The following is a 15,174-nucleotide window of genomic DNA, read 5'->3' on the forward strand; positions in this document are numbered from 1 at the left end:
AAAGGTATGTTTCATGTGCGGTTAAGAAAAAAATTACCAGGGAGGAATGATAGATGAGTTTCCTTCCTTTCCAAAGACACTACATGCCTGTTGTTGGTCGTATCGTGGCAGAAGCCCACCAGGAATAAAAGAAATATGTCAGGCATTAATTTCTTGATTTTCAACAGGAAATGCTTTGTCCTTAACTTGCACATACCATGACTGCCGTAAAAATATATCGGATGACACCATTCTGGTGCTTCTAAAGCCCATTTTAATGGGGAGTGTTTGCCACAGGCATTCTCCCAAGTCACTGTGATGTTGTGCACCTCTACCCTACAAAATTCATTGCAGCTTGAACCAAGACCAGTGCGAGTGTGTCTACTATCGCTTCTTCAGGAGACGCTTCCTTGAGGAATGCGGTTACCCAATCGCGTTCCTCACTTGCTCAGTTGCTGCCGGCTCTGGAGGCCGTGTCTCCCCGCTCGCTGTGGCGCTGTGCCGGCGGGAGGCAGGGGGAGCCCGGGAGCAGCGGCCCGGCCCGGCGGCGGCGAGCCCGGCAGCAGGCGGGGTCCGTGCCCGCCCGCCCGCCCGCGCTGACGTCAGGAAACTTTCGGGGCTGCCGTGGCCGGAGCGGGCGCCGGGAGCGGCGCGGAGAGGCGGCGGGACGGGCGGCGCTGCTCCATCCCCGCAGGTACGCGGCGGCACCGCGGGGCTCCGCGCCGGCCAGCCCCTGCGCCGCGGTGCTGAGGGGCCAGCGAGGCACGGAGCGAGAGAGGGAGGGAGGCACGGGGGTCTGAGCGCCTGTTGATCCCGGCGGCAGCGCTGCCCCGGGCTGTGCCGTCGGCGCGGGCACCGCGGCTGTTGGCGGAGCGGGGCTGGCCGGGGCAGCTCCTCGCTCCTCACCTGCCCGGCCGTGCCGCTCCCGCAGCCGCCGCTGCCCAGCCCGGCACCCGCACGGACCCGCGGCTCCCGGACACCCGCGCACGGCTCTGGGAATTTCAAGTAGCTGCGAATAATGAGATGCCTTTCATTCGGGGTTGGGTTTTTTGCCCGTTGTAAGTACAGTAAAGCCTTTATCCGAGACGAGGTTTTGTTTTCCTCGTGAGGCTCCGCCGTGGCAGCCCGGCGGTGCTGGGCGGCAGCCGAGCGCTCAGTTGTACAAGGGAGGATCTTCGGCTCGTAACCAAACCCAAACCACCAAGTTAATTTTAACTCCGCGTGTGTCGGGAGGGTGGAGTGCTGGAGGAGTTGGCTGGATCATCGTGCGAATAGAGAGAAATCTGAGCAAGGGCTGCAGCTCTGCCTTGGAGTCGGGGAGGGAGATTCAGGGAGAAATTCTCAGTTTGAGAGGGTCCGAAAGTTGTATGACATTTAGAGGAACGTGTACAAGTATGTTACTCATTTAATTTGTTCTCATTTAAACTCATTTAAACTGTTCTCATTTATTAGGGGGCACCGAGAGTCAATCAAAGGCCCGTAAAGGTTAATTGTATCCTTCATACAAAGGAATTGGCTCCCTTCCGAAGAAATAAATTTCTGGGGTCTTTTTTTTGAACTTAAGACGCGTATTAGAATTCTAATTTAAACAGCATGCAACTTTTAAACTCTTCAGTTCCTGCAGTTCCATGTTAGTTGCACGTTCTTAAAAAGTAATTTATGGAAATAAATAGTTATAACTAAGATGCTAAACCTCCTTAAGAAACTGGAAGGCAAGGCATACATGAAGGTGCTTTGAATGTGCCGAGGTTCACATAAAATAGCATAGCAATGCATTTGGTTTGTTCAATATAAACATCTATATCTGTGCACTAAGTGAATACTTCTCCTTTTAGAAGTTATTTTCTGGGATTTTCTTCCCCTCTGTGTTAGATGAACGTGTAATGTGAGTGGTACTTTTCAGTTGTTGTGGGGATAAGCAGTACTTCAGAGCCACTTAGGGTGTTAATCAAAATAAGACAAAACAATTCACCAGAAAGGACAATAATATCTTTTTGAGAGTCTAGCTTGTAATTTTGTAGTCGTTTTGGAATGGACAGTAAGTTTTGCCTCCTAGTTGTAGATTTACTTGGCTGATTTGTTGTGTAGTAGTATGTTTGGTACACCTTGAAATATCCAGAGGTTATCTACATGAACTTAGAGATGGAAACAACAAAATGGGAGATAATCTCATGATTACTAGCCGTACACTTTTCTGGGACACATTTTAAGTGTGTGAATGCTTTAATGATTATAGATCTCATTAAAGGCATATGTTTACATGAATGGCTTGAATGAAGAGTGATTTAAGGATTAAAAGCCTGGTGTTATGGCACGAAGTTGAAGGGTGGAAGGGAGAACTTTGGTTTATACTTTCAGTGGAGTTACAGGGGCAGGAATATCAATGAAAGGGAACTGGAAATAAGCAGAAACAAGTACAACTCTGGTTGCCTGAGAAGTTAGGATAATGTGGTTGGGTGTGTCTTGGGAGTGATGAGTAGAGAAATTAAAATAATTACAGCAGTGAGCTGTGATACAATGTTCTGTGTGAAGCATTTTAGATCTCATAGGAGATCTGCTACTGGGGCACCAGCAAGTAGCAAGATACAGTGAACAAGATGGTGTATTGTATAAACTACTGGTTTGTACCACCTCCTTTGGAGATGACTTTGTAACCTTTTCGAGGGTTTTTCTAGAGTTCAAAGATTTTACATCTGCTGTTCTGCAAAATACCTGATATGCCATTTCAGAATTTCCTTTACAAGCTCGTTGTAATTTGCTAGTCTATTGCCTGTAGACAAGGTTACATTTCATGGTTCAGTAGCAGTTGTAAATATTGTTTGTAATGTATGATGTTTGTAAACATTGCTGGGTGCTCTAAAAGTCATAATTGGGAGACTTATATGAAGCACTTGAGATGTCAAATAGAATGAACTGGAATTTGTATTACAATTATAGAATTAGTTTTTCTCTTGAGATAATCCCCCTCAAGAGCATATTGCTTAAACATGTCATAAGAACATAATTAGAACTACCAGCAGAATTAATTAAAGGACAGTGTCAGCTTGAACCAGGGAACTGACGTAGTTTGAAAGAGAACCAGTGGGAAACTAACTTTAACACTAAATTTTGGTCATACTTAGTATGGCTTGTGTCAGGATACTAACGTATTTTTTTTTTTCTGGAGAGCAAGTAGAACATTGAGAGCTGACAATCCACCTGCTCAAAAGAATTGCAGGTCCCTTAGAATTTCTAGTTATCTGTGGTGGAATGCATGGCAGAAGATCAGTCTGTATTCTGAGTGCATCAGTGCTTGGGAGAAGGCAACAAATCATTAGTTCATGACTTAATAGAGTTGTTGCATAATAATATGCTAATTGAACACAAATAAACATTTTCCCTATTGCCTTCTTTGCCTTACTGTAATCTAATTTTTGCAGGGATAAGCTCCTTTGGAGACTCAGGTTGTAATCCAGAAAAGAGCAAACAATACTGCGCCTGTTAGAACACACAGTGCCTCTTCATAGCTACCTAACAATATTCTCTTTAGTTCTCTTACCTTCAGAATGTAACTATGCACGCAGGTGTATCTGTCAATATTGGAAGTCATTTCCCTCCTAGTATCTCCTGAATCCCTGAGATCAGAATGTTGGCTTTGTTCATGCAGATAGCTTTGCTACCTCGCTGCCAGTGCTTCCCTGAACATTCCTTGTGGCTTAATGCTAAATCAAGCTGTTCTGTCGGTTTGCTGTTGTGGGCTGGCCAAGGAGGTGGGTTTACTCCATTATCTTCATTTTGTGGTCTGTTGTCAGGGCACTGACCTGAATGCAGTGGTGGCATCATTGCCCACCCTTTCAGTCTCAGATTTGTAGCTGTGGACCTCGTCTGTGCCCCTCTGTTTGCCCAGGGGCACTGGAAAAACTCTGGGAGTGGTTGGTAGTAGCTCTTGAGTCTTAAAAATATTTTTTTCTTAGGTCTTTTAATGCACTTAAAATTATTTTTAAACCTGGGCTGGACCTCCACTGCAAGTAATAAGCAGACAGCCCTCCCTGAAGGCTCCTTCTTTTGCTCTATGGTTTCAGAGAACGTTTGTTTCACTAAACTGAACATCAAGAGTCTGAAGTGATGTTACCACAGCTTTTATTCAGGATTCCGATAGAGACCATATCCAGCTGAAAACACATCATGAATTCCCAGGAAATAATTTCTACTTTCGTTCCTCCTCTCCTCTGCCAGTTTAAGCAGATGTTCGTATCACCACGCTAAGAGGGCGCTCTGAATTGGAATATGATTGCTTTGTCAGGCTGAAGTTACATTTCTGAAGTGTAATTACACATCAGGTAAAGACAGAGAGAATGCAGAGTTTTGTAGCTGAAGGAAACAAACATATTTGTACAACAGAACACCTGGGTTTCTGACAGCCATCTAAGTAGTTTGCACTGAAGCAAGAAGCAGAACTCGGGCTGTAACACCTACAGTTTCACAGAGGCTGCTTGATGATTTGGCAAAAAATACTGGAAAGCCCCTTAGATTAAGGCACTGGATTTCTTTAACTTCTGGAATATTTTGTTTTACAAGGCAACCATTAAGAAATTCTTGTCATTTTAATTCCAGAGTCTGATATTCATCTTATATTTAATATAATCACTTGGTTACTGGCACATTTATTTTATGTTGCACCCTAAGCTTGCATATTCTAGTTTTAATCTGAGAACTGAGCTGTGTTTTCTCCATTACTGTATCACTTGGAGTTATAAAGATTCAGCAACATCTGTGCAGCCAAATGTTTTTCTGTGTATTCTGTCAGCAATACCTGATCAACACCCTTGGCTTGCAATGGCGTGCACAAGTGTAACTTAGTAAACAATTCTCTTAATAATGTGCTGGTTGGAGACTGCAGCTGGCTCAGTTGATAGAACTAAGTTGTGGTTTTTTTTGTTTATTTATTTTTTTTTATGGTGACCAGCAATTAGAGCTATAATCTGTGAAAATTGTTTAAGTATTCTGGTTAGTCCTGTGCTGAAGGGATATTCTGAGCAGTGCATGTAAATAACATTTTTGTGTTGAAAAATGCAGGACTTCTAAGGCAAGTCTTTTGGTATTCCAAAATGTGAGATGGCTGTTTCTAGCTTGCTTTATTGCCTTGTGGAAAAGGGTATGTGGGTACTCCAGTACTTGGGAATAGATATGGATAAAAGAAGCCTAATCTCTTAAATCATAATTCCAAAAATAACTTGAAAGCTGTAAAACTGCATACCAATTCCTCCTCATTCTTTTCAGATAGAATGGAATAGATTTTTGAAGACTGAGTTCTCTGGAACACTTCAACATCTTTAATGTTTTATTTTTTTTTTTTTTTTAATTCTTCCTCTGCTCTCTCCATTTCCTTAGTTTTAATGGGGAAAACTCTCACCAAAGGCAAAATGCAACAGTACCCCAGTGTGCAAAGCAGAATTCTGAGTAGTATCTGTTGTGACATGTAATATTCTAATTTTTCCATTTTTCTTTTACATGTGGATGTCAGATCTTCAGTTTCTTCTAGGTAGAATGAGACATTAGGCACTTTAACACTGTGCTTAAACTTTCCAAGTGATCTACTCTAAGTTCCTGTTGCCCTTAAAGGCTTCTTCAGAGATCTCAGCTGTCTAGCAAACTCAAAGCTGTTTTCCTCTAGAGAAAAGGCTGGGATGAGGTTGCTCCTGCTGTGGGGAAAGATTGTGGGAAGGGAGGTGGTTGCCCATTCTCCTTATGGTCTTGCAGTTCTCCTTGTGGCAGGGGGCTTTGGGGAGAGTTGGTTTCTTCCCAGCTGCAGATGGGGCTGGCTCAGCTTTGGCAAGTCTTTCTGTGCTGGTGCAGGCAGTTTATTTCTGCTTCCCAGTGTAATTATTGGTCTTCTTGCACACAAAGGTATTCCTGATATTAATAACCATATTATCTCTTGTCAGATTGAGGGCTGTTGTTTTAGGGTGTGTCTGTGTTCGTACATCTTTTAAAGAAGGTATCTCTTGAAACAACAGCATTTTTTTCTTCATCTGTTGTGAAATCTTCTGGAACATATCACTCAAGTGAGGTAATGAGCCTAGATAAAGACTGTGCTCCCAGTAAAATAGATTATTTTTCCTGCAGTCACATCTCAAAATGTTTGGAATAACAATCATCTTTGCATGCCAGTTACATTAGGAGTTGTTTAAGAAAGTTTTTGTGTCCTCAAACCTATTTTTTTTAGCGTTTCTTCAGTCTGTCTTTCCAAATGCCTTGCTGTGCAGTTCTCTAATGCTCTCTTCCTACATGCTGTGTTGGCATCTGAGTGCATTCAAACATCATGAGTCAGGTTTAAAAAAAAATCATATAAATAATTGGATTGAAAATACTATAGGCTCCTTGTGAACATTTAGTATTGTTTCCCTTCTTTCAGGCTTTTTCTTTACACAGGTATGTAGATCTGAACATTATTTTGTATTGAAAACAATTTTTTTTTTTTTTGATTTCACACGAACTCCAAATTTTAGGATTTGGGTCTTCAAGAAGAAGTCTCTTGTGGGGCTTCCCCCACAGCTGGAAATTGTAGCTGATAGCTTTTGTTTTTTGTCTCCTTACTAATTGATGAAGTGGCGGAACCCTCATTTCCAAGTCAGTGGACACCTGGGATTAAAGCTAAATGGTGATTTCATGTTGCAGGGTATCATATACCCAAGTCATACCTGTTTTACAGTTAAGATTAATGTATGAAGACGTTGTAAAAAAAGGCAAAAAGTGAGAGATGAAGCGTTTATGGTAAATGATGCTGAATCTTTACTTGGGAAGAAAATAGCAGCAGGAATCTGATGTAGCCAGCACAATGTTTGAGACATTAACCCCCACCACGGTGCCCCTTAATCTGTTTCACATGTGTAAGCTCTAAAGCAGAGCCTACTGTGGATTTGTAAACACAAAGGTCTTTAATGTCTAAGACGGTCTTTCTTGATTCAAGCAGCCTAAAAACTGCATTACTAATTTTGTAAGTAACATGTTGCATTAATATTCAATTTATCATATTGTGCAAATGGGCTTAGGATTGAAGAAATTCTTTTCCAACAAACTGTGTGGCTGGAGCTGTTACTAATTCCCTAATCTTTCTGCGTCATATAGTAATTGCACTTAATTGTTTGCTTTTGCTGTATTTTATGGTGTGAAATGCAGTATGTTGACACTGCTGAACACATCAGTTTGTGTAATGCCAATGTTCTTGAGAGAGAGAATTTCTGGGTTTCATCTGACTGGATGAAACAGCTCAGGTGTGGCTACCAATGCAGTGCTTCATACATTTTCTTGTAATCAGAGTTTGTAGTTGGTTTTTCTTCATGATGGCTTGGTTTTGTGTTTGCACATATTTTTGTGCAGCTTGGTAAGATGAGAGTGGGGCTGGGCCAGTGTCCATGGCTGGGAAAGGGACATGTAAAGTAACATTTTCTTACACAGCCACTTAAAACTGTTTGTGTGCTTGTGGTTAAAATTCTTGCTAAGTTACTTGTGGCCCTTCTGCTTCAGTGGGGCTCTCCACTACTAGTTCTGCTTTTTATTCTTTTAAAAGCATATTAGGTTTCCTTGGATATGAAAAGGACTCACCTAGAAGTGTAAATGTAAAAATGATTCTCCATCTTCCCTCCCATCCCATTCTGTGAGGGGATCCCTGTTTCTGGTTTAGTCCCAGAGGTTTGAAATGGTACCTAAGAAACCAGCAGCCAGTCGTAGAGGGAACACTTGGGAACTCTTGTTTCCAGCCCGAGTTCTCTCAGGGCCTATTGCTTCTGTGCTGAAAGACAGCAGAATCTGCAGCTGTGCTTTAACCTGGCCATACTGACTGGCAATCCCATGAACAGCAAATGTGATAATCTAGAAGAGAATATGAGCTATTTATTTTTTCTTTCAAAATTAAATACATCTCCCAGAGGTCTTGGTTCCTATTGCTGTGTTTTATGGCTGAGGATATTGAATCTAGCTATTAAGCTGTTAGGCTGGTTTTGTATTAGTAATTTTCTTCTCTGATGTGAAGAGTAATTCCTGAATCCAAATCATTAGCTGACATTTCAGTCATGCTGCACTGAAGAATGTGCTTGCATGGGTAATACCCCTAGCTGTCAGTACAGCTACTTGACTTTTTTTACTGGTTTTCACTGGGATGGTATCAGACAGCTGGTGGCTATGGCCACTGTAAATCTCCCAGTGTGGAAAGCTCAGAGTGAGCAGAGCCTGCATGGGTGTTGCAGTGATCTGTCAGGAAACTGAAGTGCAGATGACAGCACTGTTGATTATTTCTCTTAGAAACAAGCAGGTGTTTGCCTGGCTTTGGTGCTGATTGGCAGCGTGAAAATGATTTAACTGCACAAGTGACAGTGCTGCAAGTAAGGATTTGTGTCACAGTAGGAAAGGATAGTGTGCTGTACTTGGGAGGAACTGCTTCAATGCCTGGTGTTCTGTATGGTGTCTATTTTTCTAGTCTTTCATGAAAGTGGGAATGCTGGTCATTATCCACAGCAGTAGATGTTAAATTGTCACTCTGCTTAGGTTTTTGCTTCTGTTGTTGGGTTTTCTGAAGAGAAGTAGAGGGTGTGACTGCTTAGCAATTATATGATGTCATGGCACCCTGCTTCATGTAGAGATCTAATTAAAATAGGTAATTAAGAAATAAGATTATTCTACATGAACATTTAGTATTAGCTGGCAAGCTAGATGTGCATTCTAACACACATACTTAACTTGTTAAGTTATGCTGTTTTCAAAATGTGCAATTTGCACCATGAATTCTAAACTCATACTCAGAAAAGACATGCTTTAGTGAACAGCTTGCAGTCTTACTTACCCTTTATCCTATTAGATTCAACCTTGGGAAAAACAAGACTATCTTAAGAGCGAATGTCATTTCGTTGAGCTAGAATGTGTTTACAAAATCTTTCTTTATCTGAATTTTATTCTCATATTAGTCTGTTTTGTCTTTTAAATTCTCAGATTTCATAAATAAAGGAATGACATGATCTTTACTTCTAAATCTCCAAAGATAGAAAAAAAGGTAGTCACTATAAAAATAGGTACATCATTTGCTTCTGTATTTTATTTGAAGCCAGATGAGAAAATGATGTAGAGCTAATACAAATGAGAGGTGGTATTGTGTGGATCAAGTGAATAATTTTCAATTGCTTACAGGTGAAGCTTTTGATGAAATCTAGCCTGGTGTTGGCCAAGGTGGTAATTTAAAATGGAATAGAAAACTACTTCTTTTGGAGATTCTGACAACAGAGGCTTTTTGGGGAGACTCTGTGTGGTTCATGTACTTAATGTGTACAGATATTTTTGCTGAGCACTGACAATGAGATTTCATCATATGTGATACTTTTGGCTTGAATCTGAAATTCATTCCAAACTCCACTCCTGGAAGAATCTGGGCACTTCAAACAGAAGTGCAATATAAGAATGAACAGTCATCAGCTAAGCTCTTGACATCCAGAATTCAGAGCCAGGTCTTGTTTTGGTGACTTAAGGATATTGTACTTTATTATGTAGCATTTTTCATACCATTCCCGCAGGATATCCTGAGTTTTTATAGTTTAATGGTTTATGAAGAATTCCTAAAAAAGACTTTCTCCCCCTTCCCATTTTGGAGTTGTTTCCTCTGAAGCATTGTTAGACTTGATTAGGATCTAGGAAATTTTTGAGTAATGAGTCAGAAAAATAAACAAAATCTGAGCAAGCAAAAGGTGGGGAATGGAAAAGACTTCTGGTTTAGATGAGTTTAAATCCTTCCAGCTCTAAACTAGAGGCACAGTTTCCCTCTCCTGCATGCACACCTTTTCCTTCCTTTTTCCTTGTCCCTTTCTTCCTCTTGCCCTTGTACTCTCAAGAAGCCCCAGGAGAACAGTAGTGTTGTGCCTTACTGAGACAACTTTATGGGTTATGGCATATCTGTGGGATATATGTGCTTCTGTAAAAGGCCCTGAAGGGAAAGCTTTCAACTGTGACAAATCTGTCCTGTAAAGGAGGGAAAGCAGTAAATATGCTTATAGTTGTAAACACTAATGATTCCACAGCAGTCCCTTATGTACCTCTTACTCAGAAAATTATCTTTGTTGTGGCTCTGCGCTTTTCAGTTTGGGATTTCAGGTTTTTTGACATTGTAACTGAGCCGTGATTAGAAGGTATGAAGAAATGGACCATAAAATAGATGTTTAGTGAAAGATAAGTAAAAGCATACTTGATAGGATTAGTGGAATATATTTGAAATGTGTTATGTTGCTGGAATACCCGTGACTACTTAACCACTGAAATCTGTTGCTATTTAATCCAAATCAATTCCATTTGCCAGGTCATCTGGAAGTTACTGAATAAGTTACTTAGTTGCTTAGTCAAATGTCAGGGGGGGAAAAAAAAAGTCAAACTGCTGAAGAAATATGTCTTGACAGTAAAGAACATAAAATACTAAAGATCTCAGTTCTGAAAGAAGTGAGTGGTTGGCTGTAAATAATTGCTTGAATATTTTGATTTCATTATAGAGAATTTTACCAGATGCATTTGAAGAATATTTATGTGTTATTTGCTGTAGTGTTTCTTGTGCTTGCTGTAAGGCATTTGTACTTCTGGGTAATTTGATCCTGTTTGTTTATGGTCTAAATACTTCTTTTCCCCCCAGACAGCAGTATTCAATTGTGTATTATTTCAGCTGCTTTTTGGAAAACGTGACACAAATGTAAGCCCTGGGCACTATTTTTTTAAGATGAAATTGTGTTTTTCTAAGGTAGAATCAAGTGTATTTCTTCTTAGCTGACAAACTTGGTGGAATCTTGATGTATCTTGACAGATTTCTGAAATTTGTGTTTTGCAATATACCTGGGAACATTTTACGAGGTAAGATCTTCAAAGACATGCTGCGGCTCAAATAGATTTGTAACACATCTGGAGAGAGCAACTTATTAGCTCTACTCTGAACCTCTGCTGCTGTGGAAGAGTGAAGGGTGGGGGGAGTGTTTTCTGCTCACTCCTATCTTGTCACTTATCTAGAAATGTGTCAATTATCTGAGTCTGCCTTGGCATGTGGATATTAGAAAAACTGGCACCCATGCTGAGGTACTGGCTAGTGTGAGAGCTGAAATGTGAAAAATTGGTTTGTGAAGGTTTTTTGTTCTGTTTCATATAGATGTAGGAATCCTGCTCGTGTCTCTTGGACTTCTCAAGGTGTCAAGATGTTAACTGTCTAACTCTAGTAGTCACTTAGAGTGAAATGATGCTCCTGAGATCGTGGTTGAAGCATTTCCCCATTTGTTGCCACCCTTCCCCTGTCTAGTGCACCTTTCTTTGGGCACTGACTCCGGCATTTTTGATGTGGCATTGTGAACTGGGTCAAGTATGGCCAAGAACTGGGAAGAGTAAGTTAATTTAGACATGTTCAGTCTGGCTGTGGAGCAAAAGAGTAAGCTGCAATAGTTGCTTTCCCAAGCAGATCTTCCTCAGTGTTTGCAATGTAGTTCCTTCATGACCTGACCAGAGCAGATTTATTCACACGGATGTAGTCTCTCTCTGGCCTTCACTCATGTACTTTTATGTTGCTCAAGGTACTCCACTTTAATAAGTGAGGAAGAACAGTGCTGTAGTGCAGAAAGCTTGTTGTTACTATATCCAGTTTATTTAGCTTTGTCATGAATTCAGGTTCCTATGTTGTGTTTATTAGGAAGGTTTGTTTTGTTTTCCTACTGATGAGCTCTATCAGGACAAAACAATGACAACAACAAAAAAAAAAGGTAAAAAACGGAGAAGCTTTTTCTTGCTTCTTACCTCCCTTTAAAAATTGGGAATGTATTGGCTTTTGAATGCACCAGAGCTCAGGTTATCTAGTAATTAAGAACAGAAAAGAAACAGAAGTTGCAACCAGCAGTGTGGTGGCTCTGTCTTGTCCAGTGGCTGTTGTCCCCTGCTGACCCCCATTTAAAACATGCTATTGCTACAGATAGAATTTTGCCTTTGAATCTCCACTTTTGTAAAGTTTATCATAGCGTGGAATAACCTGCCAGAACTTAATTGCCTTTTGGCAGGTCTTGTTACTGTTAATGGTGCTGCTGGTGCTGGAGGAGAAGCAGATTCAGGTTCAAGGGGGCTTATCTTGGAAAAGAAGGTAGACTGTTTAAACTGGATTTTTTTGAGCTAGTCTCTAGTGGAATTGGACTGCAGCAGAGTAGTCCCATTTTTCCTTTTGCCTCTCTCCCTGGCAATGATTTTGTAACTTGTTGGAGTCCTCCAATAAAATTTTCATGCATTTCACAAAATCTGATGAATTGTTAGAAAAGGGAGATTGAGTCTGTGTCCCTGTAGGAGACATGCAGCTGGCTGGAGGATGGTGTGGTTGAAACAGGGAGTTCTTGCTCATCACCTAAATCTACTGACAGTTACCTGCAATAAAACCTCTGCTAAATTTTTTTCTTGCTCATGAGAATTAATCCATTAAGCCTTGACATAATGGATGCTACCTTGCAGCACTTGGTTAGGAGTGACCTTATAGGTGCACAACATGGTGAATTTTATTGTGAATTCTTCATCACGCTTACGCAGTTCAGTCATCTTTTATTTACCTTTTATTTTTATCATATTTCATCACATTGTTTTCTTGAAACTTTTGTTTTAGCCCTCTCCAGTCTTCTTTTTCAGTAGACAGTCTTTTACTCAGTTGTGCTTCAACAGAATTGGCATGTCACATCCAGTATATGTACAGTATATGTAAATTTCTTTGTTTTGCCCATATTTTTTCAGTGTTGCAGGTTTTTTTGGGAGTGGGCTATCAATCAAACAGCTTCACTGTTTTTCAGTGGAATTCAGTTTGCTGTAGGTGGCCTCTGTGCATTCCATATGTTCCCAGGATCTGTAACCAGTTTTTTTTCTTACAAATATTCCTTCAGAAGTCTGGGCAGCTTTAAAGCTGTGTAGTTTGGTTGTGTTCAGGTGTCATTTCAATATTCTTGGCTCAGCAATGTTCTAAACGACCTCTTCCTCTATCTATCTGCACAAGATTCAGACTTGCCAGGGTTTTTTTTGTATTTCTTTTCGGGCTTTTTTATGGCTTGGCATGCCTTGGTGCTCTCAAATGAAACTAAAACTAAAGGAGAAAATCTTGTGTACTGGCTCTGTCTGTTCTCCCCTTGCAAGTAGCTATGCAGCAATGTCCATATAGAGGTTTTGAGGGTTACTTTCATTACATGAAAATGTTTTAGGGTCTTGTTCACTGGGTTGCTTCATCAGCTGTGCCTGTTTGATTGATACCTTTTTTATACAGTACATAATTCTGCTTTTTGTTTGATATTTGTTAATTTTGTTCATGCTTACAGGGATTTTTTTTCCTATTCCAATTAATTAAATAGGATAGTTTTTAAACATTAAATTTTGCTTTCATGTCTTCTCAGTTGCCTGTTTCAGCTGCTTTCTTTCTTTATGTTCTCCATTATTCCTTTTATACCTCTATTTTTCCACCACGTTTTTGCAATTGAATGTGTATGTCCATCTGTGTCTCCCAGTTCATTCACAGAGGTTAGTGATAACTTAATTGACGAAAGCAAGAATTGCAAGTCTGAAAGAACATCTCCACATTTGTTCTTTCTCCCTGATCCCCACCTGGAATTGCTCAGGAGAAAATAAGGGATAGGTCTGACTCCAACACTGACGATGCAATTTCCATCTCTGTGGTGTTCCACAAATTCTCTTTTCCTCTGACCACTTTGTGATTCTCCACATACTCAGATTTCCATTTATGATGTAGATGATAGGTGATAAAGATAAGACCTACTGGGTTTAAGTATGACCTGATGTTCTTTAAATGAAAAGAGGAGTCCTGTTGGAACTTGTTTTCCTTTTATCTGCTGCATTGGGATGATGCCATGGATGGGACATTTTTAACCTCTTGTCATTTTTTTTCTTTTTTAATACTTAATATGTTTTACAAAGGGGGCTTTTCCTATTATTGTTCTCTTCTGTGATGAGAAATGCAAATGTCCTGAAGAAAACACTATATATAACACTATAATTTTAGCTGAAATGCACTGCTGATCCAAAGACTGTAGGACTGCAAGATGCGAAGTGATGATATCTCAAGTTTCAGCAAGTCTTTCTGGAGATTTATAACTATTAGGGCCAATATGCCTAAACATATGCTTTTCCTCCATTTTTTGAGTAGAAGGAGGAAACAACATCCAACTAAAAACAATCTGTCACATCTGTCCCAGCAATAATCATAGTTGTGGGGGATGTTTTTAGTTGGTTGGGCTGTTTATTTTATAAACAATATGAGTGAATGGAGTACATTAATCCTGATGTCCTGGACTTGGAAATAATAGTGTCATCAGTGTCCTGCTTCTCTTCCAGTCCTAAAATGCACATTGAATGTGGTGATATCTGTGAAAGGAAGAATATATGGGATTATACAGAGCTCTGGACTGAAAACGCAAAGAATATAAGTAAAGGTTTCCTTGTGGTGAGACAAGGATTTAAAGACAGCTCCTGGCTCAAACTGCAAAAATGAACATATCAGGTGTTTTTATGATGCAGACTGGGACCTTTGTGGCAGTGAAGTCAAGGTTTTTTCCTTTAAGCTTTGTGCATTTACATCTGTTGAGTCTATTGGTTCTATTGTTGACACAGCTTGAATTTATATTTATTGCTTGAAAATAGAAAATATTCTTAAGTCTCTCTTCCTATTATATCCTACACAAACACACAGGTTAGTGTTTGGGCTCTAGATAACTTAGTGTGCCTAGCTGAATTCTATGTTAGGGTCAAAAATTTATGTAAAATATCTATTCTTACATATCAATATTTCTACTTGATATTGTCTGAATACTTCATCTAGGTCAAGTTACCCAAAAATTTACTTGAGTATTCTGTTTTACTTGTCATAGTTGTAAGCTTCAGTAGAAAACATCCAGTTCACAAAAAGAAAATCTGGAATTTGCGGTCCTATTCTGTATAATTCAGGTGCAACGGAAATATTGTTCTGTGCTACCTAGCGAGTATATCTCTATGTCCAGTCACAATCCTAGACTAACAGTTTTTGAGGTGACTGTGATTCATTTAAGGAGCTGCTTTTGTTAAGATAAATCTGAGTAGTCGGTGGTTTTGTAAATGTGTGGGTGGCTGTGCATGGGGTGTGTCTAAGATTTTCATTTATGAAGTAGCAAAGCCTATGTAATTTCAGTTTTTGTTTCTTGAATT

At 40.1% G+C, this 15,174-nt stretch overlaps 1 protein-coding gene across 6 annotated transcripts in view; it reads left to right on the forward strand.

Moving 5' to 3' along the window:
• Nucleotides 1-590: 590 nt before the first annotated feature.
• Nucleotides 591-15,174, forward strand: part of GULP1 (GULP PTB domain containing engulfment adaptor 1) — a 147,052-nt gene continuing 132,468 nt past the window's right edge. For 5 of the 6 annotated variants that reach the window (XM_033064254.2, XM_033064256.2, XM_033064253.2 and 2 more), the window contains exon 1: nucleotides 591-673. The gene's annotated coding sequence lies outside the window, so the exon portion shown is untranslated. The remainder of the gene's footprint in view (nucleotides 674-15,174) is intronic. The other variant, XM_033064255.2, reaches the window with a different exon arrangement.

The sequence above is a fragment of the Catharus ustulatus genome, chromosome 7, assembly GCF_009819885.2.
Source record: "Catharus ustulatus isolate bCatUst1 chromosome 7, bCatUst1.pri.v2, whole genome shotgun sequence".
In the NCBI taxonomy this organism is placed as follows: domain Eukaryota; kingdom Metazoa; phylum Chordata; class Aves; order Passeriformes; family Turdidae; genus Catharus; species Catharus ustulatus.